This window comes from Triticum aestivum, chromosome 5A (assembly GCF_018294505.1).
Source record: "Triticum aestivum cultivar Chinese Spring chromosome 5A, IWGSC CS RefSeq v2.1, whole genome shotgun sequence".
NCBI classification, from domain to species: Eukaryota; Viridiplantae; Streptophyta; class Magnoliopsida; order Poales; family Poaceae; genus Triticum; species Triticum aestivum.
In genome coordinates, this window is record NC_057806.1 from 617,643,578 (window position 1) to 617,671,206 (window position 27,629).

The window sequence follows — 27,629 nt, forward strand, 5'->3', positions numbered from 1 at the left end:
CTACTCCCTGTGAAACTCGTCGTCCGTGCGTCGTAGCACCCGGTGCACCAGCATCAGCTCCCCGCCGTTGTTCACCAGGTGAAGTGAAGGCTATCCATTTGGGAGAAGTAGAACGACTCGCTTCGGTCAGCGACCAACTCGAGTTGTGGCGGCTCTGAGCCCATGCTTAGTAGTCAGCACATGACGCCCCTGTGAGTGGCACAGTAGAAGCGGCCCGCGAAGGGCAGAGTCGAATACATGCACCCACCGTCGACGAAAGTCCAGCTCTCGTCGCCGGGCATGGCGACGGCGAGCACCATGGGATCGCAGAAGCTGCTGAAATTTGAGACGGGCTCTAGGCCCATATTGCAATTTCTGAAAAATCTCTAAGGGCCTATGTGGGTTATATGGCACTAGGTGTAGTGGGAAGTTTAGTCCCACCCCGGAAGTGAAAGAGGAGTTGGACCTCCTTATAAGGGTTTCTCTTCTATATGCTACTGGAGCTTGAGAAGAGAAGAGGCCCTCGCGCACTCCTCCTCCGCCGCCCGCCGCGCCGCGCAACGCGCGTTGCGGGATTGAGCCGAGCCGAGCTCACACCTACGCGCTTAGTTTTGCCAGTCACTGATCGTGGGCTGTCACGGACTCGGACGTGGGTCGAGCCCATGTCTCTCCACGCGGCTGCGCCTATATAAGTGTGCGGTGTTTCCTAACCCTAGCCGCCATGAATAGATCACATCTGCTCCACGCGCACGCCCACCGTCGTTCCCTTGCTGCTGCCGCCACCGGTGACTCCATCCCGTCCGCCATGTACACGGTCGACGGGAGAGCAGGTCTCCGAAATCACACCCTTCTGGTTCCTGTACGGGGTGAGGGACGAATAGGTTTTTGGGCAGCGACTACGCGACTGCTCGCTTCCGATCCGCTACTTCCTCTACGTCCGCGTCGCCCTCATCATCATCATGTCCACCGACGCCGAACGTGCCGCCGCCGAGAAAGCTGAAGCTGACAAGAAGGCCGCTGAGGATGCTGCTGTCGCCACCAACGTCGCGGCCTCTGCATGTCCTACTGGAGGGTATAACTCGTTTATCCCGCTCCTACTGTTCTCTGTTTTAGCCATGCTAGCGTTATACGTAGATCTTTCTGCAATTAGCGTAGTATGTGCTAGATTGACTGAATATCAGTATGCGTTTATTTGTGTCAATGCCATGTTAGTGATTTACTCGTGGATTAATTTAATCGAGAAATTACCTATTTACTCAACAATCCAAAAACCTATTATGTGTAGGAATTTTTCGGTAAGTAGCTTTGTCGCTGCACTGAAACCGGATAAGTTTACCGGTACGTATTTTAAGCGTTGGCAGACTAAGATCACTTTATGGCTCACGGCTATGAATGTGTTCTGGGTCACCGGTGTCTCCACGGGAACGATTGCTCCTGAACAGGAGAAGGCATTCAAGGAGGCCACCGTTGTGTTCCTCGGAGTAGTTCTCAGCGTAATCGGAGATAAACTGGTCGACGCATACTTGCATGTGCATGTCGCCAAGGACTTGTGGGAGGCGCTCGAATCTAAGTTCGGGGCTGCCGATGCTGGAAGTGAGATGTATATTATAGAGCAGTTCCACGATTACAAGATGGTTGAAAACTGTCCTGTATTGGAGCAGGCTCATGAGATAATATGCATTGTTAAGGAGTTTGAGCTTCTTAAGTGCGAGTTACCGGGCAAGTTTGTCGCGGGCTGCATAGTCGCTAAGCTCCCTAATTCCTGGAGGAACTTTGCCACCACTCTAAAACATTAGAGGCGTGAATTCTCTGTGGAGGATGCCATTGGCCATCTGAGTGTTGAGCAGAATTCGAGGGCAAAAGACTCGCATGGAAAAGGGGCCGAAGGGACTTCTGTCGCCAACATGGTGAACCAGAGGAACGATAACTCCCACAAGCCCAAGGGAAAGAACGGTGTCCAACAGAATACCACTTTAAGAAGAAGGGTAAGAAGACCTTCAAGAAGAGCAAGAAGGATGAGGGCTGCTTTACTTGTGGTTCGGTTGAACATTGGGCCAACAAGTGCCCAAACAAGTACAAGAAGCCAGGACAGGACTCCAAGTCTGTCAACATGATTGTGGGCAACAATGAGAATGGTGCATCTGGGTACGGTAATTTATTTACTGTTTTTTTAGTGTTTCAACCCAACGATTGGTGGGTGGACACAGGTGCAGGTGTTCATGTGTGTGCTGACATTTCATTATTCACTTCTTACCAGGTCATAGGTCACGGGTCCGTATTGGTGGGGAATGGCGCGAGTGCTTCTGTTCATGGTGTTGGCACGGTCGATCTGAAGTTTACTTCGGGAAGGATTATGCAGCTGAAGAACGTGCAGCATGTCCCCGCCATCAAGAAGAACCTCGTTAGTGGCTCCCTTCTATGTAGAGAAGGGTTTAAGTTGGTTTTCGAGTCTAACAAATTAGTTGTTACGAAATATGGACTCTTTGTTGGAAAAGGTTATGAGAGCGGAGGGATGTTCCACCTTTCCCTCGCAGATTTTTGTAATAAAGTCGTGAACCATATTCATTCAAATGTTAATGAATCTGAAGTTTGGCATTCACGTCTTTGTCACATTAGTTTCGGTGTTATGACGCGGCTAGCCAAGGTGGATTTAATCCCGAGTTTCAGTTTAGCCAAAGGTTCTAAGTGCCTTTCGTGTGTGCAAGCTAAGAAACCTCGCAAGCCTCACAAGGCCGCGGAGGAGAGACACTTGGCACCATTAGAACTCATACATTCTGATCTTTGTGAGATGAATGGTGTGTTGACTAAAGGTGGAAAGAAATACTTCATGACATTGATAGATGATTCCACTAGATATTGCTATGTGTATCTGTTAAATACTAAAGATGAGGCTCTACACTACTTTAAAATCTATAAGGCAGAAGTTGAGAATCAACTTGAAAAGAAAATTAAATGAGTCCGGTCAGATCATGGTGGAGAGTACTTCTCGAGTGAGTTTGATTCCTTCTGTTCGGAACACGACATTATTCATGAGAGGACGCCTCCCTATTCACCCCAGTCAAACGGGGTTGCCGAGCGGAAAAACCGTACTCTAACTGATTTGGTTAACGCCATGTTAGATACATCGGGTTTATCCAAGGCATGGTGGGGGGAGGCTATATTGACGGCATGTCATGTCCTGAATAAAGTTCCGACAAAGGATAATGAGATCACTCCCTATGAGAAATAGACAAAGAGGAGGACAACACTCTCGTACTTGCGTACTTGGGGCTGTTTGGCGAAAGTCAATGTGCCGATCCCCAAAAAGCGTAAGCTTGGACCAAAGACTGTGGACTGCGTTAATTTGGGCTACGCTAAGAACAGCGTTGGCTATAGATTTCTAGTAGTGAAATCTGAGGTACCTGACCAGAAGGTCGGTACAATTATGGAGTCTAAGGATGCTACATTCTTTGAGGATATTTTTCCTATGAGAGATATGCAAAGCACTTCTAGACAGGAATCTGAGGAGACTCCTGAACCTGCCATCCCTATGGAATATTATGAACAAACACATGATGAAAATCCTGAGGAGGATGACGAGGAAACCCTTGGTAGGGGCAAGAGACAAAGGACTGCAAAGACCTTTGGTGATGATTTCTTCGTGTACCTCATGGATGATACTCCCACTTCTATTTCAGAAGCGTATGCCTCTCCAGAAGCTGACTACTAGAAGGATGCGGTCCGTAGCGAGATGGATTCAATCATGGCTAACGGGACATGGGAGATCACTGACCGTCCCTATGGTTGCAAACCACTGGGATGTAAGTGGGTGTTCAAAAAGAAGCTTAGGCCCGATGTTACGATTGAAAAGTATAAGGCTAGGCTTGTGGCCAAGGGCTATGACCAGAAAGAAGAGGAAGATTTCTTCGATACTTATTCACCTGTGGCTAGACTGATGACCATTCGAGTATTACTCTCGTTGGCGGCCTCGCATGGTCTTCCCGTCCATCAGATGGATGTTAAGACAACTTTTCTAAATGGAGAGCTAAAGAAGGAAATCTACATGCAACAGCCTGATGGCTTTGTGATAGATGGTCAGGAAAGAAAGGTGTGTAGGTTGATAATCTTTATATGGCCTGAAACAAGCACCTAAGCAATGGCATGATAAGTTTAATACAACTCTGACATCTGTTGGTTTCGTTGTTAATGAGGCTGACAAATGTGTATACTATCGCCATGATGGGGGCGAAGGAGTTATACTGTGCTTGTATGTCGATGACATACCGATATTCGGAACAAACCTCAAATTCATTGAGGAGGTCAAATCATTTCTATCTCAGAACTTTGAGATGAAAGACCTTGGTGTGGCTGATGTTATCTTGAACATCAAGCTACTGAGAGATAATGAGGGTGGGATTACACTGCTGCAATCCCACTTTGTTGAGAAGGTGTTGAGTCGTTTTGGATATTCGGACTGCACAGCATCTCAAACACCATATGATCCTAGCGTGTTGATTCGAAAGTCCAAAGGCATGGCTAAAGATCAATTGAGATACTCTCAAATTATTGGTTCACTATTGTACCTAGTGAGCGCAATGAGGCCTGACATCGCGTTTGCCGTGACCAAACTGAGCCGGTTTGTTTCCAAACCGGCTGATGTACATTGGCATGCTGTTGAGAGAGTTATGCGCTATCTGAAAGGTACTATGAACTATGGACTTCTGTAGGATCGAAAGTATGTCTAGAGGGGGGGGGTGAGTTAGACTACTTGACCAATTAAAAATCTAGCCTTTTCCCAATTTTAGTTCTTGGCAGATTTTAGCTATCTTAGCACAAGTCAAGAAATCTCCACACAATTCAAGCAAGCATGCAAAAGAGTATATGAGCAGCGGAAAGTAAAGCATGCAACTTGCAAGAATGTAAAGGGAAGGGTTTGGAGGATTCAAACGCTATTGGAGACACGGATGTTTTTGTCGTGGTTCCGATAGGTGGTGCTATCGTACATCAACGTTGATGGAGACTTCAACCCACGGAGGTTAACAGTCGCGCGACTCCACGGAGGGCTCCACCCACGAAGGGTCCACGAAGAAGCAACCTTGTCTATTCCATCACGGCCGTCGCCCACGAAGGACTTGCCTCACTAGCGGTAGATCTTCACAAAGTAGGCAATCTCCTTGCCCTTACAAACTCCTTGGTTCAACTCCACAATCTTGTCGGAGGCTCCCAAGTGACACCTAGACAATCTAGGAGACACCACTCTCCAAGAAGTAACAAATGGTGTGTTGATGATGAACTCCTTGCTCTTGTGCTTCAAATGATAGTCTCCCCAACACTCAACTCTCTCTCATAGGATTTGGATTTGGTGGAAAGAAGATTTGAGTGGAAAGCAACTTGGGGAAGGCTAGAGATCAAGATTCATATGGTAGGAATGGAATATCTTGACCTCAACACAAGTGTAGGTGGTTCTCTCTCAGATCATGTGTATTGGAAGTGTAGGTATGTTCTGATGGCTCTCTCCACGAATGAAGAGTGGGTGGAGGGGTATATATAGCCTCCACACAAAATCTAACCATTACACACAATTTGCCAAACTCGGTGGGACCGAATGGTTAAACTCGGTCGGACCGATTCAACAAACCTAGTGACCGTTAGGATTTTCGGTGGGACTGAGATGCAACTCGGTAGGACCGATATGGTTAGGGTTAGGGCATAACGTAATCTCGGTGTGACCAATTACACAAACTCGGTGGGACCGATTTTGGTAATAAGCTAACCAGAGAGTTGGTCAGGTAAACTCGGTGGGACCGGTTCGCTCTTTTCGGTGAGACTGAAATGTTACGAAAGGGAAACAGAGAGTTTACATTGCAATCTCGGTGGGACCGATCGCTCACTTCGGTTAGACCGAAACGTTATGAAGGGAAACAGAGAGATTGCAATCCCATCTCGGTGAGACCGAGATCCCTATCGATGAGACCGATTTGCCTAGGGTTTGTGGCAGTGGCTATGACATTTGAAACTCGGTGGCGCCGGATAGAAAGAATCGGTGGGGCCGAGTTTGACTTTTGGTTTAGGTCATATGTGGATGTGGGAAGGTAGTTGAGGGTTTTGGAGCATATCACTAAGCACTGAAGAGCAAGAAACTCATTAAGCAACACCTCATCCCTCCTTGATAGTATTGGCTTTTCCTATGGACTCAATGTGATCTTGGATCACTAAAATATAAAATGTAGAGTCTTGAGCTTCAAGCTTGAGCCAAACTTTTTGTCCTTAGAATTTTGAGGGATCCACTTTCCTCATCCATGCCATGCCATTCATTGAGCTTTTCCTAAAATATTAATCTTGGAATAATGTTAGCTCAATGAGCTATATGTTGTTAGGAATTACCAAAACCACCCAGGGATAGTTGCACTTTCAATTTCCCCCTTTTTGGTAATTGATGACAACATATAGATCAAAGCTTCGACAAATGATAATAAGAGTGAAAGATATTGTCGCTTTGAGAAGTATGTGAAAAGCAAGAGCTCCCCCTAAATTTGTGCATATCTTATTATTTGCTTTGGACTGCAAATGCACAATGAGTTAGGATCATGGGTTACTCTTCCATGTCACATACATCTTGGTGGAGCGCTCAAAATGATAAGAATTAAATACATGCACTCATCACCAAGAAAAGTGAATGATCATATAAGGATAAGTAAGATAATATCCTCTAACAAGCATAAGTGTAGCTTATGATCAACCACATGATCATCAGTGTCTCACAAATAAGCATAGTATCTCAAGCAATCAAAAGCAAACAAAGTTCAACCAAGAAGACAAGAGAGAACAAAAGCAAACTCTCTCTCTCGAAGCCTATGATCTATACATTTTTCTCCCCCTTTGGCAACAAGTTACCAAAAAGTTCATAGAAAATGCATAGCACTAAAACGACTCTCAGGCTTGGTCTTCAGGTGGTGGAGTCCGGATAACGCCAAGAATGAAGGCTTCTGTTGATGTAGATGGAGCTGCTGTGGTAGGTGCTGGAGCTGGTGGCACTGAAGCTGTAGCTGGTGCAGATGTAGTGGCTTTGGTGTCAGAAACTGGCACTGCAGATGATCTCTGAGCTCTAGGCACTCTGGCAAAAGCATCAGTAGTTGTCCTGCCCTTCCTCTCCCGCATGCCATCCTGTAGCTGCTCCACAATAGACTGAATCTCAGTTACTTTGACATCTAAATCATAGAATTTTTGTTCCATGATTCTTTTCAAGCTCTCCTGGTTTCGAGTTAGGGTGGCCAACCCCTTCTCAATCCTCAGAGTTGATCCTATCAAATAACCAAGTTGGTCCTGCTTGCTCTTCAAAAAGTACTCAGATGCCTCCTCTTGAGTTGGCATCTTGGCAGCCTTCTCCATCTTTGCCTTCTCCTTCTTTGCTTGAGCTTGTACTGATGATGGTTCATTCTCATTCATCATAACTTGATTGTCCTCAAAGTCAGGATAGATAGGCAAGTGTTCCTTATCCAATAAGTATGTGCCTGTGCCCATCTTTGAGTTAATCAACTCCTGAATTTGTGGGGCATATCCACAACTTCTCTTCTGGTCAGCTGCTGTCCTCTTGATAGTCTCAACTATAAGGCTCATGACCTTGAACTTCTGTGGCACATCAAATATGTGTAGCAAGTTAATTGCATGCCCTCTGATCATGTTGTGGTCACCTGACTTGGGAAAAAGAGTGTGCCTTAGGATCCAGTTGATTGTAGGCAGCCCTGACAGAAGAAAATGGACTGACCCAAACATGAAAGTCTCAAGAGCTTTGTCTGGAATCTCCTTGTACATGTTTGACATAGAATTGTGATCCATCTTCTTCTTGGCATAAACATCCAAGTCATCTTCCTGCTCTTCTAGGGCATTGATCAACTGAGCCCATTCCTCAATAGTTGATTGGTATCTCGTACCTTCAGACATCCAAACTATCCTGCCATCTGGATAGAAATGTGTTGTGGAGTAGAATTGCATTATGAGCTCCTCATTCCACTTCGTGAGCTTCTTCCCAACAAAGTCTACAACTTCACAAGCACTGAAGTTGTCATACACTCCAGGATAGTGTTCCTCATTTTCCTTCATGTAGGTCCAGTCGACCCACCTCATATCACACACTATGGGTTTCTTGTCCAGCAGCACTGTCTCATAGAAATCTTGCTGTTCCTTTGTGTGGAACCTGTAATCAACAGCAGTTCTTCTCCTAGTGGCATATGGATCTGTCTCTCTCCATTTCCTCAGCCCTGAGTCTCTCCTGATCTTCATGTTCTCAGCCACAGGATGAGCATCATTGTGGTCTGGAATCTTGGGTTTGAGCTTCCTTAGGACTTGTCCTTCATCATCTTCATCAGTAGCAACTTTAGGCACTGGGGCCTTGTTCTTCTCAGCAGCAGATATGTTCCTGGTATTCCTCTTAGGTGCACTCTTGGGCTTGGAGGCAGCTTTGGGTGCTACTTTGGGTTTTGATGAAGTAGCCCCTGACTTTATAGCATCACCCATCAGCTTCTGGGCCTTAGGTGCTGGTGCAGCAACCTCTTCCTCTTCTTCTTCTTCCTCAAAAGAGTGCTTCTCAAATTCAGCCATTGGATCAACCTTCTTGCACCATCTGCCCCTCTTTCTTTCCTTCTTCTCTTTTGCAGCCTCATCTCCTATAGTTGACTTGGAGGGTTTCTGAGAGGATGCCCTGGCTTTGTACATTGGCTGTCTTCCTGCTGTCCTTTTGGTCTTCAGACCTGGCTTTGTGGCTGCAGCTGAACCATATTCCTTTTTGAGCACCTTCTTCTTTAATGTGGCTTCCTCTTCCTCTGCCACATAATCTTCATCCTCAGATTCTGAAGTTCTTTTCTTGCTTGCTCTAGTGGCAGCCTTTGGCAAGTTGCTTGGGGTGCTTCTGCTAACCTCATCTGAGCTGCTAGAGGGACTAGTGCCCTCACTCATGTGTACCTGCTCCTCTGAGTTGTTCTGCTGTCACTCTAGTCAGACATGTTGCAAACACTAACTGCAGACCCTGTGAATAGATTGTAGATGAGATAGAGTGGATGAGCATCACAAAATACAGAGATTTTTGCAAAAGAATGAGTCAAAAACTTAGTTTTAGTTTTCCACAGAAAGCATTTCGGATCAACCGATTTGCAAACTCGGTGATACCGAAGCAGCTGTCGGAACCAAAACTAGTGAACTCGGTCAGACCGAGTCACAGTTCGATGGCACCGAGACTGCTAGGGTTTCACAAAGTCCTGAACTCGGTCACACCATTTGCAATTCTCGGTCAGACCGAGAACCACATGTGCAATGGCCTTGGCCGAATCGGTGGAACCGAGTTCTGCAACCCGGTGGGTCCGAGATGGTTTCGGCGGAAACCTAACCCTAAATTTTCGATTCAATTCTAATATACGGAGTGTTTTGACTGGATAGAAGCGCTTCAATCGTGGCAAGATTCATAATGAACACAATGTGCTAGGAATCGGATGGGGATAGCACTGTGATCGAGTCCATACCCTAGTTCGGCGATGAACTCGCTACGGCGGCAACGGCGGCGAAGAATTCCGTTGACGGCGGCGGAGACCAGCGACAGGAGGTGGCTGGCGACGAGGAGGATGATCCGGAGACCCAGGAGGCAGAGCGAGCTATGCGCGGGCGAAGTGTTTCGAAGAAATTTCCAAAATTTTGCCCATGAGTATATATAGCCCGACCCTATCGGTGTGACCAAGTGGAACAACTCGGTGGCACCGAGATGCATAACTGTTGACAGTTACAGAAACTCGGTGTGACCTAAAAGTTCAAATCGGTTGCACCGAGATTGAAAACCTAGATCGACTTAGTGATCTCGGTATGACCGAAATGGAGGAATCGGTCAGACTGAAACACACAAAGAAGTTTTGGAAGTTTAAGTCTATGACGAATCGGGGACTCCGAGTGCTCCTCACACAGAGTGGTTCAAATCTGACTTGATCAAATTTTGTGATGTAGCATGAATAGAGTTTGAGACGAGAAAAGCATAGATAGCTAGAGAAGGTTCTTAGGCATTCTTGTCCATCCATTTGGCTAAAGAAAAAGAAACCAACCAATCAAAACAACAAGTGGACGTCCTCGAATGAGTGAAATATGCAACCAACATTCTCACACAATAAAATGACAAATGAAATATGTGGCAAAGCATGCACAACCAATCCTAGCATCTATCAAACAATTGGCGATGACTAGGTCATCTATATATGAGTATATTGACTTAGGAGTCAAATGAGAACATTTGATCATAGGTCATACTCATCATTTAAGCATAAGTGGGGTTACCACTTTTACATAAAGCATTGTTGTGTTCACACCATTAGAGTTACTTTAGCTCAATTCTTAGAGTAAAGCTCCCCCTAGATGTGATATCCCCCCTAAGAGGGATGAACTAACCTTGGGTTTTGTCGATGATGACTTCATGTAGATGTTGACGATGTGGATGCTCAATGTTGATGTAGATCATTTGGAGCTATCCATTGGAGTGAGTTGCACTTTCAATACCTACACAGGTTAGTCCCACAAGGAACAAACAAGAATATCCATAGACATAAAGTGATGCACACACAAGATGATGTCTATGAAAGCTTTTAGGTTACCTTGTCCCTTGTCTTACCAACAATAGGGTTTGTGACTCCTTGAACTAGTGCAATATGTGGAAGTTGATTGCACTTGTTCTTGCCAAGATGATAAGAATGAAGTATGTTGGCGGAGTCACCCTCAAGAACTCTCTAGTTCTTCTTCTTAGGGATCCACACCATCTTGATGGGAATCCTCAGAGTTGTAGTTGTACTTGATGAAGTGGAACTTGAAGTAGTCTTGGGAACCCACTCGACCAAGGCCTTAGGAGCTTCTTCAAATGCATCAATTTCCTCTTGAAGCTTGTCCTTGCCTTTTTGCTTGTGGTCTTGTGGTGGAAGATCATCTTGAGCTTGTGTCCCTTTGAAAGAAGTAGGATCATACTTCTCTTGTTGAGGAACAAACTTCGTCTTGGGGTATTGATCTTCTTCCCACTCAACTCCATTGGCATTGAACTTTCGTTCAAAACCAACACCTTGATTCTTACGATGCCTTCCTTGCTTGCGTACAATTTCCTCGAATTGCTTACTTCCGGGAAGGCTCTTGTAAACACCTTTCTCTATAATTCCCTTCAATAAGCTATTTTCTTGCTCAAGTGTAACTTGGCTAAGAGAATCATTAGTGGAATCAAGAGAACTACTAGAAGCAACAATATTGGATTTAGCATGATTATTGTTACTACTAGAGGAAGAATCATTCTTGTTCTTGTTACTAGACTTGACTTGAGGCATGTAAGTGGATAAGAGTAAACGCTTGGCAATGTAAGAAGAACTTTTCTTACGAAGATCATCATTGATTGCTTTTAAGAACTCATGCTCTTGCTCAAGGTTGAGCTTTTCAAAGTGTAATTTCTCATTAGTCCTTAAAAGTTCTCGATGATCTCCTAAGATAATTTCATGATCTAACTTAAGAGTGTTTAGTTCTTTAGTTAGAGACTCAATCTTATCCTTATCATTGTCATTCGTTTTATCTTGATTAGCATGATTAATTGACGTTTCATCATAGTATTCATCACTAGAGTTGTCAACAAGTAAATCATCATCACCTAACAAGTCATCTTCATCACTATTGAAATCAACATACTCGGGGTGTGATACCTTTGGGCCTTTAGCCATGAAGCACGTTCCAACTCCTTCATTTGGTGAGTCAAATATATCGTAGGAGTTGGTTGTCACAAGTGCTAGACCGGCAACACCTTCATCTTGATTATATTCGGAGTCGGAGTGATAGCTTCTCTGAAGGAAATATGCCCTAGAGGCAATAATAAAGTTATTATTTTATTTCCTTATATCATTATAAATGTTTATTATTCATGCTAGAATTGTATTAACCGGAAACATAATACATGTGTGAATACATAGACAAACAGTATGTCACTAGTATGCCTCTACTTGACTAGCTCGTTGATCAAAGATGGTTAAGTTTCCTAGCCATAGACATGAGTTGTCATTTGATTAACGGGATCACATCATTAGGAGAATGATGTGATTGACTTGACCCATTCCGTTAGCTTAGCACTCGATCATTTAGTATGTTGCTATTGCTTTCTTCATGACTTATACATGTTCCTATGACTATGAGATTATGCAACTCCCGTTTGCCAGAGGAACACTTTGTGTGCTACCAAACGTCACAACGTAACTGGGTGATTATAAAGGAGCTCTACAGGTGTCTCCGAAGGTACATGTTGGGTTGGCGTATTTCGAGATTAGGATTTGTCACTCCGATTGTCGGAGAGGTATCTCTGGGCCCTCTCGGTAATGCACATCACATAAGCCTTGCAAGCATTGCAACTAATGAGTTAGTTGTGAGATGATGTATTATGAAACGAGTAAATAGACTTGCCAGTAACGAGATTGAACTAGGTATTAAGATACCGACGATCGAATCTCGGGCAAGTAACATACCGATGACAAAGGGAACAACGTATGTTGTTATGCGGTCTGACCGATAAAGATCTTCATAGAATATGTGGGAGCCAATATGAGCATCTAGGTTCCGCTATTGGTTATTGGCCGGAGACGTGTCTCGGTCATGTCTACATAGTTCTCGAACCCGTAGGGTCCGAACGCTTAAAGTTTCGATGACGGTTATATTATGAGTTTATGAGTTTTGATGTACCGAAGGAGTTTGGAGTCCTGGATGAGTTTGGGGACATGACGAGGAGTCTCTAAATGGTCGAGACGTAAAGATCGATATATTGGATGACTACATTCGGACATCGGAAGGGTTCCGAGTGATTCGGGTATTTTCGGGAGTACCGGGGAGTTACGGGAATTCGTATTGGGCCTTAATGGGCCATACGGGAAAGGAGAGAAAGGCCTCAAAGGGTGGCCGCACCCCTCCCCATAGGATGGTCCGAATTGGACTAGGGAGGGGGGGCGCCCTCTTCCTTCCTTCTCCTTTTCCCTTCCCTTTCCTTCCCTCCTACTCCTACTACTTGGAAGGGCTCCTAGTTCTACTAGGAAAGGGGGAATCCTACTCCCGGTGGGAGTAGGACTCCCCTAGGGCGCACCATAGAGAGGGCCGGCCCTCCCCCTCCTCCACTCCTTTATATACGGGGGCAGAGGGCACCCCATAGACACAACAATTGATCAAGTTGATCTTTTAGCCGTGTGCGGTGCCCCCCTCCACCATAGTCCACCTCGATAATACTGTAGCGGTGCTTAGGCGAAGCCCTGCGTCGGTAGAACATCAATATCGTCACCACGCCATCGTGCTGACAAAACTCTCCCTCAACACTCGGCTGGAGAGGAGTTCGAGGGACGTCATCGGGTTGAACGTGTGCTGAACTCGGAGGTGTCGTGCGTTCGGTACTTGATCGGTCGGATCGTGAAGACGTACGACTACATCAACCGCGTTGTGCTAACGCTTTCGCTTTCGGTCTATGAGGGTACGTAGACAACACTCTCCCCTCTCGTTGCTTTGCATCACCATGATCTTGCGTGTACGTAGGAAATTTTTTGAAATTACTACATTCCCCAACAGTGGCATCCGAGCCAGTTTTATGCATAGATGTCATATGCACGAGTAGAACACAAGTGAGTTGTGGGCGATATAAGTCACACTGCTAACCAGGATGTCATACTTTGGTTCGGCGGTATTGTTGGATGAAGCGGCCCGGACCGACATTACGCGTACGCTTACGCGAGACTGGTTTTACCGTCGTGCTATGCACACAGGTGACTAGCGGGTGTCAGTTTCTCCAACTTTAGTTGACCCGAGTGTGGCTACGCCCAGTCCTTGTGAAGGTTAAACAGCACCAACTTGACAAACTATCGTTGTGGTTTTGATGCGTAGGTAAGAACGGTTCTTGCTAAGCCCAGTAGCAGCCACGTAAAACTTGCAACAACAAAGTAGAGGACGTCTAACTTGTTTTTGCAGGGCATGTTGTGATGTGATATGGTCAAGACGTGATGAGATATAAGTTGTTGTATGAGATGATCATGTTTTGTTGAAGTTATCGGCAACTGGCAAAAGCCTTATGGTTGTTTCTCTATTGCATAAGATGCAAGCGCCAAATAATTGCTTTACTTTATCGCTGTGCGATAGCAATAGTTGCAAGAGCAATTGTTGGCGAGACGACCATGTGACGACACATTGATATAGATCAAGATGATGGAGATCATGGTGTCATGCCGGTGACGATGGAGATCATGACGATGCTTTGGAGATGGAGATCAAAGGCACAAGATGATGATGGCCATATCATGTCACATATTATGATTGCATGTGATGTTTATCTTTTATACATCTTATTTTGCTTAGTTCGACGGTAGCTTTATAAGATGATCTCTCACTAAATTTCAAGGTAAAAGTGTTCTCCCTGAGTATGCACCGTTGCCAAAGTTCGTCGTGCCCAGACACCACGTGATGATCGGGTGTGATAAGCTCTACGTCCATCTACAACGGGTGCAAGCCAGTTTTTGCACACGCAAAATACTCAGGTTAAACTTGACGAGCCTAGCATATGCAGATATGGCCTCGGAACACTGAGACCGAAAGGTCGAGCGTGAATCATATAGTAGATATGATCAACATAGTGATGTTCACCATTGAAACTACTCCATTTCACGTGATGATCGGACATGGTTTAGTTGATATGGATCACGTGATCACTTAGAAGATTAGAGGGATGTCTATCTAAGTGGGAGTTCTTAAGTAATATGATTAATTGAACTTAAATTTATCATGAACTTAGTCCTGGTAGTATTAGCATATCTATGTTGTAGATCAATAGCTCATGTTTAGTTCCCCTGTTTTATTTTTGATATGTTCCTAGAGAAAACTAAGTTGAAAAATGTTAGTAGCTATGATGCGGATTGGATCCGTGATATGAGGTTTATCCTCATTGCTGCACAGAAGAATTATGTCCTTGATGCACCGCTAGGTGACAGACCTATTGCAGGAGCAGATGCAGACGCTATGAACGTTTGGCTAGCTAAATATGATGACTACTTGATAGTTTAGTGCACCATGCTTGAACGGCTTAGAATCGGGACTTCAAAGACGTTTTGAACGTCATGGACCATATGAGATGTTCCAGGAGTTGAAGTTAATATTTTAAGCAAATACCCGAGTTGGGAGATATGAAGTCTCCAACAAGTTCTATAGCTAAAAGATGGAGGAGAATAGCTCAAGAAGTGAGCATGTGCTCAGATTGTCTGGGTACTACAATCGCTTGAATCAAGTGGGAATTAATCTTACAGATAAAATAGTGATTGACAGAATTCTCTAGTCACCATCACCAAGTTAGTAGAACTTCGTGATGAACTATAATATGCAAGGGATAACGGAAACGATTCCCAAGCTCTTCGTGATGCTGAAATCGACGAAGGTAGAAATCAAGAAAAACATCAAGTGTTGATGGTTAACAAGACCACTAGTTTTAAGAAAAGGGCAAAGGGAAGAAGGGGAACTTTAAGAAGAACGGCAAGCAAGTTGCTGCTCAAGTGAAGAAACCCAAGTATGGACCTAAGCCTGACACTAAGTGCTTCTACTGCAAAAGGACTGGTCACTGGAAGCGGAACTACCCCAAGTATTTGGCGGATAAGAAGGATGGCAAAATAAACAAAGGTATATTTGATATACATATTGATGTGTACTTTACTAGTGTTTATAGCAACCCCTCGGTATTTGATACTGGTTCAGTTACTATGATTAGTAACTCGAAACGGGAGTTGCAGAATGACAGAGACTAGTTAAGGGTGAAGTGACGATGTGTGTTGGAAGTGGTTCCCAGGTTGATATGATCATCATCGCACACTCCCTATACTTTCGGGATTAGTGTTGAACCTAAATAAGTGTTATTTGGTGTTTGCATTGAGCATGAATATGATTTGATCATGTTTATTGCAATACGATTATTCATTTAAGTTAGAGAATAATTGTTGTTCTATTTACATGAATAAAACCTTCTATGGTCATACACCCAATGAAAATGGTTTGTTGGATCTCGATCGTAGTGATACACATATTCATAATATTGAAACCAAAAGATGCAAAGTTAATAATGATAGTGCAACCTATTTGTGGCACTGCCGTTTAGGTCATATTGGTGTAAAGCGCATGAAGAAACTCCATGCTGATGGGCTTTCGGAATCACTTGATTATGAATCACTTGATACTTGCGAACCATGCCTCATGGGCAAGATGACTAAGACTCTGTTCTCCGGAACAATGGAGCGAGCAACTGACTTATTGGAAATAATACATACTGATGTATGCGATCCGATGAGTGTTAAGGCTCGCGGCGGGTATCGTTATTTTCTGACCTTCACAGATGATTTGAGCAGATATGGGTATATCTACTTGATGAAACATAAGTCTGAAACATTTGAAAAGTTCAAAGATTTTCAGAGTGAAGTGGAAAATCATCGTGACAAGAAAATAAACTTTCTACGATCTGATCACGGAAACATATATTTGAGTTACAAGTTTGGTCCTCAATTAAAGCAATGTGGAATAGTTTCACAAATTCGTGCCACCTGGAACACCACAGCATAATGGTGTGTCCGAATGTCATAACCGTACTTTATTGGATATAGTGCAATCTATGATGTTTCTTACCGATTTACTGTTGGGGAACGTAGTAATTTCAAAAATTTCCTACGCACACGCAAGATCATGGTGATGCATAGCAACGAGGGAAGAGTGTTGTCTACGTACCCAACGCAGACCGACTGCGGAAGCGATCACACAACATAGAGGAAGTAGTCGTACGTCTTCACGATCCAACCGATCAAGCACCGAAACTACGGCACCTCCGAGTTCGAGCACACGTTCAGCCCGATGACGATCCCCGGACTCCGATCCAGCAAAGTGTCGGGGAAGAGTTCCGTCAGCACGACGGCGTGGTGACGATCTTGATGTACTACAGCAGCAGGGCTTCGCCTAAACTCCGCTACAGTATTATCGAGGTATATGGTGGCAGGGGGCACCGCACACGGCTAAGGAATGGATCACGTGGATCAACTTGTGTGTCTTTGGGGTGTCTCTACCTCAGTATATAAAGGAGCCAAGGGGGGAGGGGGTGCTGGCCAAGAGAGAGAGGCGCAGGAGGAGTCCTACTCCTTCCGGGAGTAGGACTCCCCTCCAATCCTATTCCAACTAGGATTCCCCAAGTGGGAAAGAGGGAGAAGAGTGGCCGGCCACCTCCCCTAGTCCTAATAGGACTAGGGGAAGGGGGGAGGCGCGCAGCCCTTGTGGGCAGCCCTTTCACCTTTCCACTAAGGCCCATGAAGGCCCATATGGCTCCCGGGGGGTTCCCGTAACCTCCCGGTAACCCGGTAAAATCCCGATTTCACCCGAAACACTTCCGATGTCCAAACATAGGCTTCCAATATATCAATCTTTACGTCTCGACCATTTCGAGACTCCTCGTCATGTCCTTGATCACATCCGGGACTCCGAACAACCTTCGGTACATCAAAATGCATAAACTCATAATATAACTATCATCGTAACCTTAAGCGTGCGGACCCTACGGGTTCGAGAACAATGTAGACATGACCGAGACATGTCTCCGGTCAATAACCAATAGCGGGACCTGGATGCCCATATTGGCTCCTACATATTCTACGAAGATCTTTATCGGTCAGACCGCATAACAACATACGTTGTTCCCTTTGTCATCGGTATGTTACTTGCCCGAGATTCGATCGTCAGTATCCAATACCTAGTTCAATCTCGTTACTGGCAAGTCTCTTTACTTGTTCCATAATACATCATCTCACAACTAACATCTTAGTTGCAGTGCTTGCAAGGCTTATGTGATGTGCATTACCGAGAGGGCCCAGAGATACCTCTCCGATAATCGGAGTGACAAATCCTAATCTCGAAATACGCCAACCCAACATCTACCTTTGGAGACACCTGTAATGCTCCTTTATAATCACCCAGTTACGTTGTGACATTTGGTAGCACCCAAAGTGTTCCTCCGGCAAACGGGAGTTGCATAATCTCATAGTTATAGGAACATGTATAAGTCATGAAGAAAAGCAATAGCAACATACTAAACGATCGGGTGCTAAGCTAATGGAATGGGTCATGTCAATCAGATCATTCAACTAATGATGTGACCTCGTTAATCAAATAACAACTCTTTGTCCATGGTTAGGAAACATAACCATCTTTGATTAACGAGCTAGTCGAGTAGAGGCATACTAGTGACACTCTGTTTGTCTATGTATTCAGACATGTATTATGTTTCCGGTTAATACAATTCTAGCATGAATAATAAACATTTATCATGAAATAAGGAAATAAATAATAACTTTATTATTGCCTCTAGGGCATATTTCCTTCATTTACCACTATAGTTTTGGGGTTATGCATTAGAGACAGCTGCATTCACGTTAAAAAGGGCACCATCTAAATCCGTTGAGACGACACCGTATGAACTATGGTTTGGCAAGAAACCAAAGTTGTCGTTTCTTAAAGTTTGGGGTTGCGATGCTTATGTGAAAAGTTTTCATCCTGATAAGCTCAAACCCAAACCGGAGAAATATGTCTTCATAGAATACCCAAAGGAAACTGTTGGGTACACCTTCTATCACAGATCCAAAGGCAAGATATTCGTTGCTAAGAATGGAAACTTTCTGGAGAAGGGGTTTCTCTCGAAAGAAGTGAGTGGGAGGAAAGTAGAACTTGATAAGGTAATTGTACCTTCTTCCGAATTGGAAAGTAGTTCATCATAGAAATCAGTTCCAGTGATGCCTACACCATAAGTGAGGAAGTTAATGATAATGATCATGAAACTTTGGATCAATTTACTACCGAACCTCGTAGGTAAACCAGAGTGAGATCCACACCAGAGTGGTATGGCAATCCTGTTCTGGAGGTCATGTTACTTGACCATGACGAACCTACGAACTATGAGGAAGCGATGATGAGCCCAGATTCCGCAAAATGGTTTGAGGCCATGAAATCTGAGATAGGATCCGTGTATGAGAACAAAATATGGACTTTGGTTGACTTGCCCAATGATCGGCAAGCCATAAAAAAATAAATGGATCTTCAAGAGGAAGACAGATGCTGATAGTAGTGTTACTATCTACAAAGCTAGAATTGTCGCAAAAGGTTTTCGACAAGTTCAAGGTGTTGACTACAATGAGAGTTTCTCACTCGTATCTATGCTTAAGTCTGTCCGAATCATGTTAGCAATTGCCGCATTTTATGAAATCTGGCAAATGGATAAACAAAACTACATTCCTTAATGGATTTATTAAAGAAGAGTTGTATATGATGCAACCAGAAGGCTTTGTCAATCCTAAAGGTGCTAGCAAAATATGCAAGCTCCATCGATCCATCTATGGACTGGTGCAAGCATCTCGGAGTTGGAATATACGCTTTGATAAGTTGATCAAAGCATATAGTTTTATACAGACTTGCGGTGAAGCCTGTATTTACAAGAAAGTGAGTGGGAGCACTACAACATTTCTGATAAGTATATGTGAATGACATATTGTTGATCAGAAATAAAGTAGAATTACTATGCAAAGCATAAAGGAGTGTTTGAAAGGATTTTTTCAAAGTAAGACCTCGGTGAAGCTACTTACATATTGAGCATCAAGATCTATAGAGATAGATCAAGACGCTTGATAAGTTTTTTCAATGAGTACATACCTTGACGAGTTTTTTGAAGTAGTTCAAAATGGAACAGTCAAAGAAAGAGTTCTTGCCTGTGTTACAAGGTGTGAAATTGAGTAAGACTCAAAGCCCGACCACGGCAGAAGATAGAAAGAGAATGAAAGTCATTCCCTATGCCTCAGCCATAGGTTCTATAAAGTATGCCATGTTGTGTACCAGATCTATTGTATACCCTACACTGTGTTAAGCAAGGGAGTACAATAGTGATCATGGAGTAGATCACTGGACATCGGTCAAAGTTATCCTTAGTGGAATAAGGATATGTTTCTCGATTATGGAGGTGATAAAGAGTTCGTCGTAAAGAGTTACGTCGATGCAAGTTTTGACACAAATCTGGATGACTCTTAGTCTCGATCTAGATACATATTGAAAGTGGGAGCAATTAGCTAGAGTAGCTCCGTGCAGAGCATTGTTGACATAGAAATTTGCAAAATGGATCTGAATATGGCAGACCCATTGACTAAACTTCTCTCACAAGCAAAACATGATCACACCATAGTACTCTTTGGGTGTTAATCACATAGCAATGTGAACTAGATTATTGACTCTAGTAAACCCTTTGGGTGTTGGTCACATGACGATGTGAACTATGGGCGTTAATCACATGGTGATGTGAACTATTGATGTTAAATCACATGGCGATGTGATCTAGATTATTGACTCTAGTGCAAGTGGGAGACTGAAGGAAATATGCCCTAGAGGCAATAATAAAGTTATTATTTATTTCCTTATATCATGATAAATGTTTATTATTCATGCTAGAATTGTATTAATCAGAAACATAATACATGTGTGAATACATAGACAAACAATATGTCACTAGTATGCCTCTACTTGACTAGCTCGTTGATCAAAGATGGTTAAGTTTCCTAGCCATAGACATGAGTTGTCATTTTATTAATGGGATCACATCATTAGGAGAATGATGTGATTGACTTGACCCATTCCGTTAGCTTAGCACTCGATCGTTTAGTATGTTGCTATTGCTTTCTTCATGACTTATACATGTTCCTATGACTATGAGATTATGCAACTCCCGTTTGCCAGAGGAACACTTTGTGTGCTACCAAACGTCACAACGTAACTGGGTGATTATAAAGGAGCTCTACAGGTGTCTCCGAAGGTACATGTTGGGTTGGCGTATTTCGAGATTAGGATTTGTCACTCCGATTGTCGGAGAGGTATCTCTGGGCCCTCTCGGTAATGCACATCACATAAGCCTTGCAAGCATTGCAACTAATGAGTTAGTTGTGAGATGATGTATTATGAAACGAGTAAATAGACTTGCCAGTAACGAGATTGAACTAGGTATTAAGATACCGACAATCGAATCTCGGGCAAGTAACATACCGATGACAAAGGGAACAACGTATGTTGTTATGCGGTCTGACCGATAAAGATCTTCGTAGAATATGTGGGAGCCAATATGAGCATCTAGGTTCCGCTATTGGTTATTGGTCGGAGACGTGTCTCGGTCATGTCTACATAGTTCTCGAACCCGTAGGGTCCGCACGCTTAAAGTTTCGATGACGGTTATGTTATGAGTTTATGAGTTTTGATGTACCGAAGGAGTTCGGAGTCCCGGATGAGTTCGGGGACATGACGAGGAGTCTCTAAATGGTCTAGACGTAAAGATCGATATATTGGACGACTATATTCGGACATCGGAAGGGTTCCGAGTGATTCGGGTATTTTCGGGAGTACCGAGGAGTTACGGGAATTCGTATTGGGCCTTAATGGGCCATACGGGAAAGGAGAGAAAGGCCTCAAAGGGTGGCCCCACCCCTCCCCATAGGATGGTCCGAATTGGACTAGGGAGGGGGCGCGCCCCCTTCCTTCCTTCTCCTTTTCCCTTCCATTTCCTTCCCTCCTACTCCTACTACTTGGAAGGGCTCCTAGTTCTACTAGGAAAGGGGGAATCCTACTCCTGGTGGGAGTAGGACTCCCCTAGGGCGCACCATAGAGAGGGCCGGCCCTCCCCCTCCTCCACTCCTTTATATACGGGGGCAGGGGGCACCCCATAGACACAACAATTGATCAAGTTGATCTTTTAGCCGTGTGCGGTGCCCCCCTCCACCATAGTCCACCTCGATAATACTGTAGCGGTGCTTAGGCGAAGCCCTGCGTCGGTAGAACATCAATATCATCACCACGCCGTCGTGCTGACGAAACTCTCCCTCAACACTCGGCTGGATCGGAGTTCGAGGGACGTCATCGGGTTGAACGTGTGCTGAACTCGGAGGTGCCGTGCATTTGGTACTTGATCGGTCGGATCGTGAAGACGTACGACTACATCAACCGCATTGTGCTAATGCTTCCGCTTTCGGTCTACGAGGGCACATAGACAACACTCTTCCCTCTCGTTGCTTTGCATCACCATGATCTTGCGTGTGCGTAGGAATTTTTTTGAAATTACTACGTTCCCCAACATTCTCTCGGAGTGGTTGTCGGAGTCGGAGCCGGATACCCATTCACCAACATGAGCTTGATGTCTTCGTTTTGTGTAGCTCCTTAATGACTTGTCCTTTCTTTCCGAATCCTTGCTTCTCTGTGAGGGTCTTCGTTCATAACGATCATCTCTACTCCTTCTTTCTCTAGATGGTGATTATTCTCTTGTACTCTTTCTCTTGGGAGAATCTTCTCTTCTCTTGTAGGGGGCCGTACACTCATTGGAATAGTGTCTGGGCCTTCCACAATTGTAGCAGTTTCGCTCTCGACTAGAAGATCTTTTGTCATTGTAGGACCTTGACTTGGAACTTCTCTCTTTGCTTCTACTCTTGTAGAACTTGTTGAAGTTCTTCACCATTAAGCTCAATTCTTCATTGAAGGTTTGTTTCTCACTTGATGATGTGGGGGCTTCACATAAGGCTTTGTAAGCACCACTTGATTTGTTGTGAAGTTCCTCTTTATCCTTGAGTGACATCTCATGAGCAACAATTCTTCCGATGACTTCCGTTGGCTTGAGATCTTTGTAATTGGGCATCATTTGAATCAATGTGCACACGGTATCATATTTTTCATTCAAGGCTCTTAGGATCTTCTTGATGATGAATCGATCGGTCATCTCTTCACTCCCTAAGCCAGCAATCTCATTTGTGATAAGAGCAAGCCTAGAGTACATTTCAGTGACACCTTCACCATCCTTCATTTTGAACTTGTCAAGTTGACTTTGAAGCACATCCAATTTGGATTCCTTGACGGAGTCGGTACCTTCGTGCATATCAATCAAAGTATCCCAAATTTCCTTTGCATTCTCCAGACGGCTGATTTTGTTGAATTCTTCGGGGCACAATCCGTTGAAGAGGATATCACAAGCTTGAGCGTTGTATTGCAGCATCTTCAACTCTTCCGCGGTAGCTTCACGGTTCGGTTCTTTCCCATAAAAGAATTCACCTTGCAAGCCAATACACACAATAGCCCAAACGGCGGGGTTATGTCCAAGAATATGCATTTTCATCTTATGCTTCCAACTAGCAAAATTAGTACCATCAAAGTAAGGACCTCTACGGTGATAATTTCCCTCGCTAGATGCCATACTCTCCTAGGTTGTAAAACCAAGGCTATGACCACCAAAAGCTATGGAAATCAAAGCAAATGGAGACCAAAGCTCTGATACCACTTGTAGGATCGAAAGTATGTCCAGAGGGGGGGGGGTGATTAGACTACTTGACCAATTAAAAATCTAGCCTTTTCCCAATTTTAGTTCTTGGCAGATTTTAGCTATCTTAACACAAGTCAAGCAATCTCAACACAATTCAAGCAAGCATGCAAAAGAGTATATGAGCAGTGGAAAGTAAAGCATACAACTTGCAAGAATGTAAAGGGAAGGGTTTGGAGGATTCAAACGCTATTGGAGACACGGATGTTTTTGTCGTGGTTCCGATAGGTGGTGCTATCGTACATCCACGTTGATGGAGACTTCAACCCACGGAGGGTAACGGTCGCGCGAGTCCACGGAGGGCTCCACCCACGAAGGGTCCACGAAGAAGCAACCTTGTCTATTCCATCACGGTCGTCGCCCACGAAGGACTTGCCTCACTAGCGATAGATCTTCACGAAGTAGGCGATCTCCTTGCCCTTACAAAATCCTTGGTTCAACTGCACAATCTAGTTGGAGGCTCTCAAGTGACACCTAGCCAATCTAAGAGACACCACTCTCCAAGAAGTAACAAATGGTGTGTTGATGATGAACTCCTTGCTCTTGTGCTTCAAATGATAGTCTACCCAACACTCAACTCTCTCTCACAGGATTTGGATTTGGTGGAAAGAAGATTTGAGTGGAAAGCAACTTGGGGAAGGCTAGAGATCAAGATTCATATGGTAGGAATGGAATATCTTGACCTCAACACAAGTGTAGGTGGTTCTCTCTCAGAACATGTGTATTGGAAGTGTAGGTATTTTCTGATGGCTCTCTCCACGAATGAAGAGTGGGTGGAGGGGTATATATAGCCTCCACACAAAATCTAACCGTTACACACAATTTGCCAAACTCGGTGGGACCGAATGGTTAAACTCGGTCGGACCGATTCAGCAAACCTAGTGACCGTTAGGATTTTCGGTGGGACTGAGATGCAACTCGGTAGGACCGATATGGTTAGGGTTAGGGCATAACATAATCTCGGTGTGACCCATTACACAAACTCAGTGGGACCGATTTTGGTAATAAGCTAACCAGAGAGTTGGTCAGGTAAACTCGGTGGGACCGGTTCGTTCTTTTCGGTGAGACCGAAATGTTACGAAAGGGAAACAGAGAGTTTACATTGCAATCTCGGTGGGACCGATCGCTCACTTTGGTTAGACCGAAACGTTACGAAGGGAAACAGAGAGATTGCAATCCCATCTCGGTGAGACCGAGATCCCTATCGGTGAGACCGATTTGCCTAGGGTTTGTGGCAGTGGCTATGACATTTGAAACTCGGTGGCGCCGGATAGAAATAATCGGTGGGGCCGAGTTCGACTTTTGGTTTAGGTCATATGTGGATGTGGGAAGGTAGTTGAGGGTTTTGGAGCATATCACTAAGCACTGAAGAGCAAGAAACTCATTAAGCAACACCTCATCCCTCCTTGATAGTATTGGCTTTTCCTATGGACTCAATGTGATCTTGGATCACTAAAATATAAAATGTAGAGTCTTGAGCTTCAAGCTTGAGCCAAACTTTTTGTCCTTAGAATTTTGAGGGATCCACTTTCCTCATCCATGCCATGCCATTCATTGAGCTTTTCCTGAAATATTAATCTTGGAATAATGTTAGCTCAATGAGCTATATGTTGTTAGGAATTACCAAAACCACCCAGGGATAGTTGCACTTTCAACTTCACTATGTCGGTACTTGAAGGGTATAGTGATGCGAATTGGATCTCTGATGCTGATGAGATGAAGGCCACAACTGGGTGTATGTTTACTCTTGGAGGTGGTGCTGTTTCCTGGAAGTCTTGCAAGCAAACGATCTTAACGAGATCGATAATGGAAGCAGAGTTAACAATGTTAGACACATCTGGTGTTGAAGCAAGATGGCTTCGAGATCTTTTGATGGACTTGCCATTGGTTGATAAACCGGTTCCGGCTGTCCTTATGAACTATGACAATCAGACTGTCATCACCAAGGTGAAGAGTTAAAAGGACAACATGAAGTCCAACAAACACCAAGGTGAAGAGTTAAAAGGACAACCGGAGTGATAGTGTTGGACTATGTCCATACGGCTAAGAATCTGGCAGATCCCTTTACGAAACGGCTATCAAGTGTTGTGATAGATAATGCATCGAGGGAGATGGGTATGAGACCCACATGAGTTGCCATGGTGGTAACCCAACCTATGTGATCGGAGATCCCGTGAAGTAGGACCTGGGAAAACAAGCCAGTGGTGAACTGAGGAGAGTAATTATACTAACCCACTCCGTTGGAGATGCAATAGTCTCGATATTGTATGGTAGGATGACTATTGTCTTAATGCGCTCCAAAGCTTATGTAAGCAAGATGCTATCCTACAGAGCGATCTTTGGAGGAACACACCTATGTGAGCCCGACTGCTGGTCACAGTCTATGAGATTGGGATGATCTTTATTAAGCTCATGAATAGGCCAGGAGTGTGACTTATATGCTCCACCCGAGGGGTCAGCCTTCGGCAGCCCAGTACTAGTAAGACATGTGGTGAAACTTCTTTACGCTAAACTGACAATTCAAGGCATAGTCCATTGTTCAGTTATGAAGGAGTGTAGCTACTTGCTTTAGGTGAAGCTCAACCTTAACAGGTCTTCACTGAAATCCTGGTATATGGAAACAGTAATTGGAACAGAGGACACAATGGGCCCTCGAGATCTGGTGGGGGATTGCTGAAATTTGAGATGGGCTCTAGGACCATATTGCAATTTCTGAAAAATATCTAAGGGCCCATGTGGGTTATATGGCACTAGATGTAGTGGGAAGTTTAGTCCCACCCCGGAAGTGGAAGAGGAGTTGGACCTCCTTATAAGGGTTTCTCTTCTACATGCTATTGGAGCTTGAGAAGAGAAGTGGCCCTCGCGCACTCCTCCTCCGCCTCCCGCCTCACCACGCCACGCCTCGCCTCGTCATGACGCGCCGCGCCGCGGGTTGCGGGATTGAGCCGAGTCGAGCTCACACCTACGCGCTTATTTTTGCCAGTCACAAACGGAGAGTTGTCTGACAGCTGGGCCATGATCTGAGACGTCGTATCGTGGGCTGTCACGGACTCGGACGTGGGTCGAGCCCACATCTCTCCACGCGGCTGCACCTATATAAGTGTGCGGTGTCTCCTAACCCTAGCCGCCACGAACAGATCACATCTGCTCCACGCGCACGCCCACCATCGTTTCCTTGCTGCTGCTGCCGCCGGTGACTCCATCCCGTCCGCCGCGTACACGATCGACGGGAGAGCAGGTCTCCGAAACCACGCCCTTCTGCTTCCTGTACGGGGTGAGGGACGAATAGGTTTTTGGGCAGCGACTACGCGACTGCTCGCTTTCGATCCGCTACTTCCTCTACGTCCGCGTCGCCCTCATCATCATCACGTCCACCGACGCCGAACGTGCCGCCGCCGAGAAAGCTGAAGCCGACAAGAAGGCCGCTGAGGATGCTGCTGCCGCCACCAACGCCACGACCTCTACATGGCCTACTGGAGGGTATAACTCTTTTATCCCGCTCCTACTGTTTTCTGTTTTAGCCATGCTAGTGTTATACGTAGATCTTTCTGCAATTAGCGTAGTATGTGCTAGATTGACTGAATATCAGTATGCGTTTATTTGTGTCAATGCCATGTTAGTGATTTACTCGTGGATTAATTTAATCGAGAAATTACCTATTTACTCAACAGAAGCTGATCGCCACCGATACCGTGGAGGCGTCTGCCACAAGGCAAACGCCGTACGCCTTAAGTCCCGTCTGGAAGGCGGAGCGCCTGGATAAATACAACTCTGGTGTCATGAGTGCGGTCACTGGCGGAAGGATGGTGAGCTGGCGCGTGAGCAGGTTGAGCAGGCGGGCGGTCAGGGTGGGCCCGTAGAGCAGAAACAGTAGGCCCTCGGGGCTGACCGCAAGCAGCGGTTGCGAGACGAGCTCTGGGAGGTCCACCCGGACGCACTCACCAGTACACACATTGAGAAAGCGATGGCGATGGCCCCAGGCAGCGGCAGGTGCCTTGTCAAGCATGATCCACTAGCGGGGGAGGAAGCGGCCGTCCAGGCCGCCGGCGCGCGGGTCCGGCTAGCACAGCCGCCGCGGCCGGCACACGACCCGGAAGCGGACGTCGGTCACGTCGCTGGCGAGGGCGAGCTCAGCGATCAGGCCGGCCGACCCATCCCCGAGGTCCGCCCAATCTCGTTGGCAGGTCCGTGTGAGATCGCCAGGGGGCCGCGTCCGCTTTGCGCGGCGCCGGCATGGGATCGTGGCTCGGGAGGCCGACAT

The 27,629-nt window shown here is 45.2% G+C and overlaps 1 pseudogene; it reads right to left on the minus strand.

Annotated features, from left to right (window-relative positions):
* Positions 1–27,629, minus strand: LOC123101640 (uncharacterized; annotated as a pseudogene).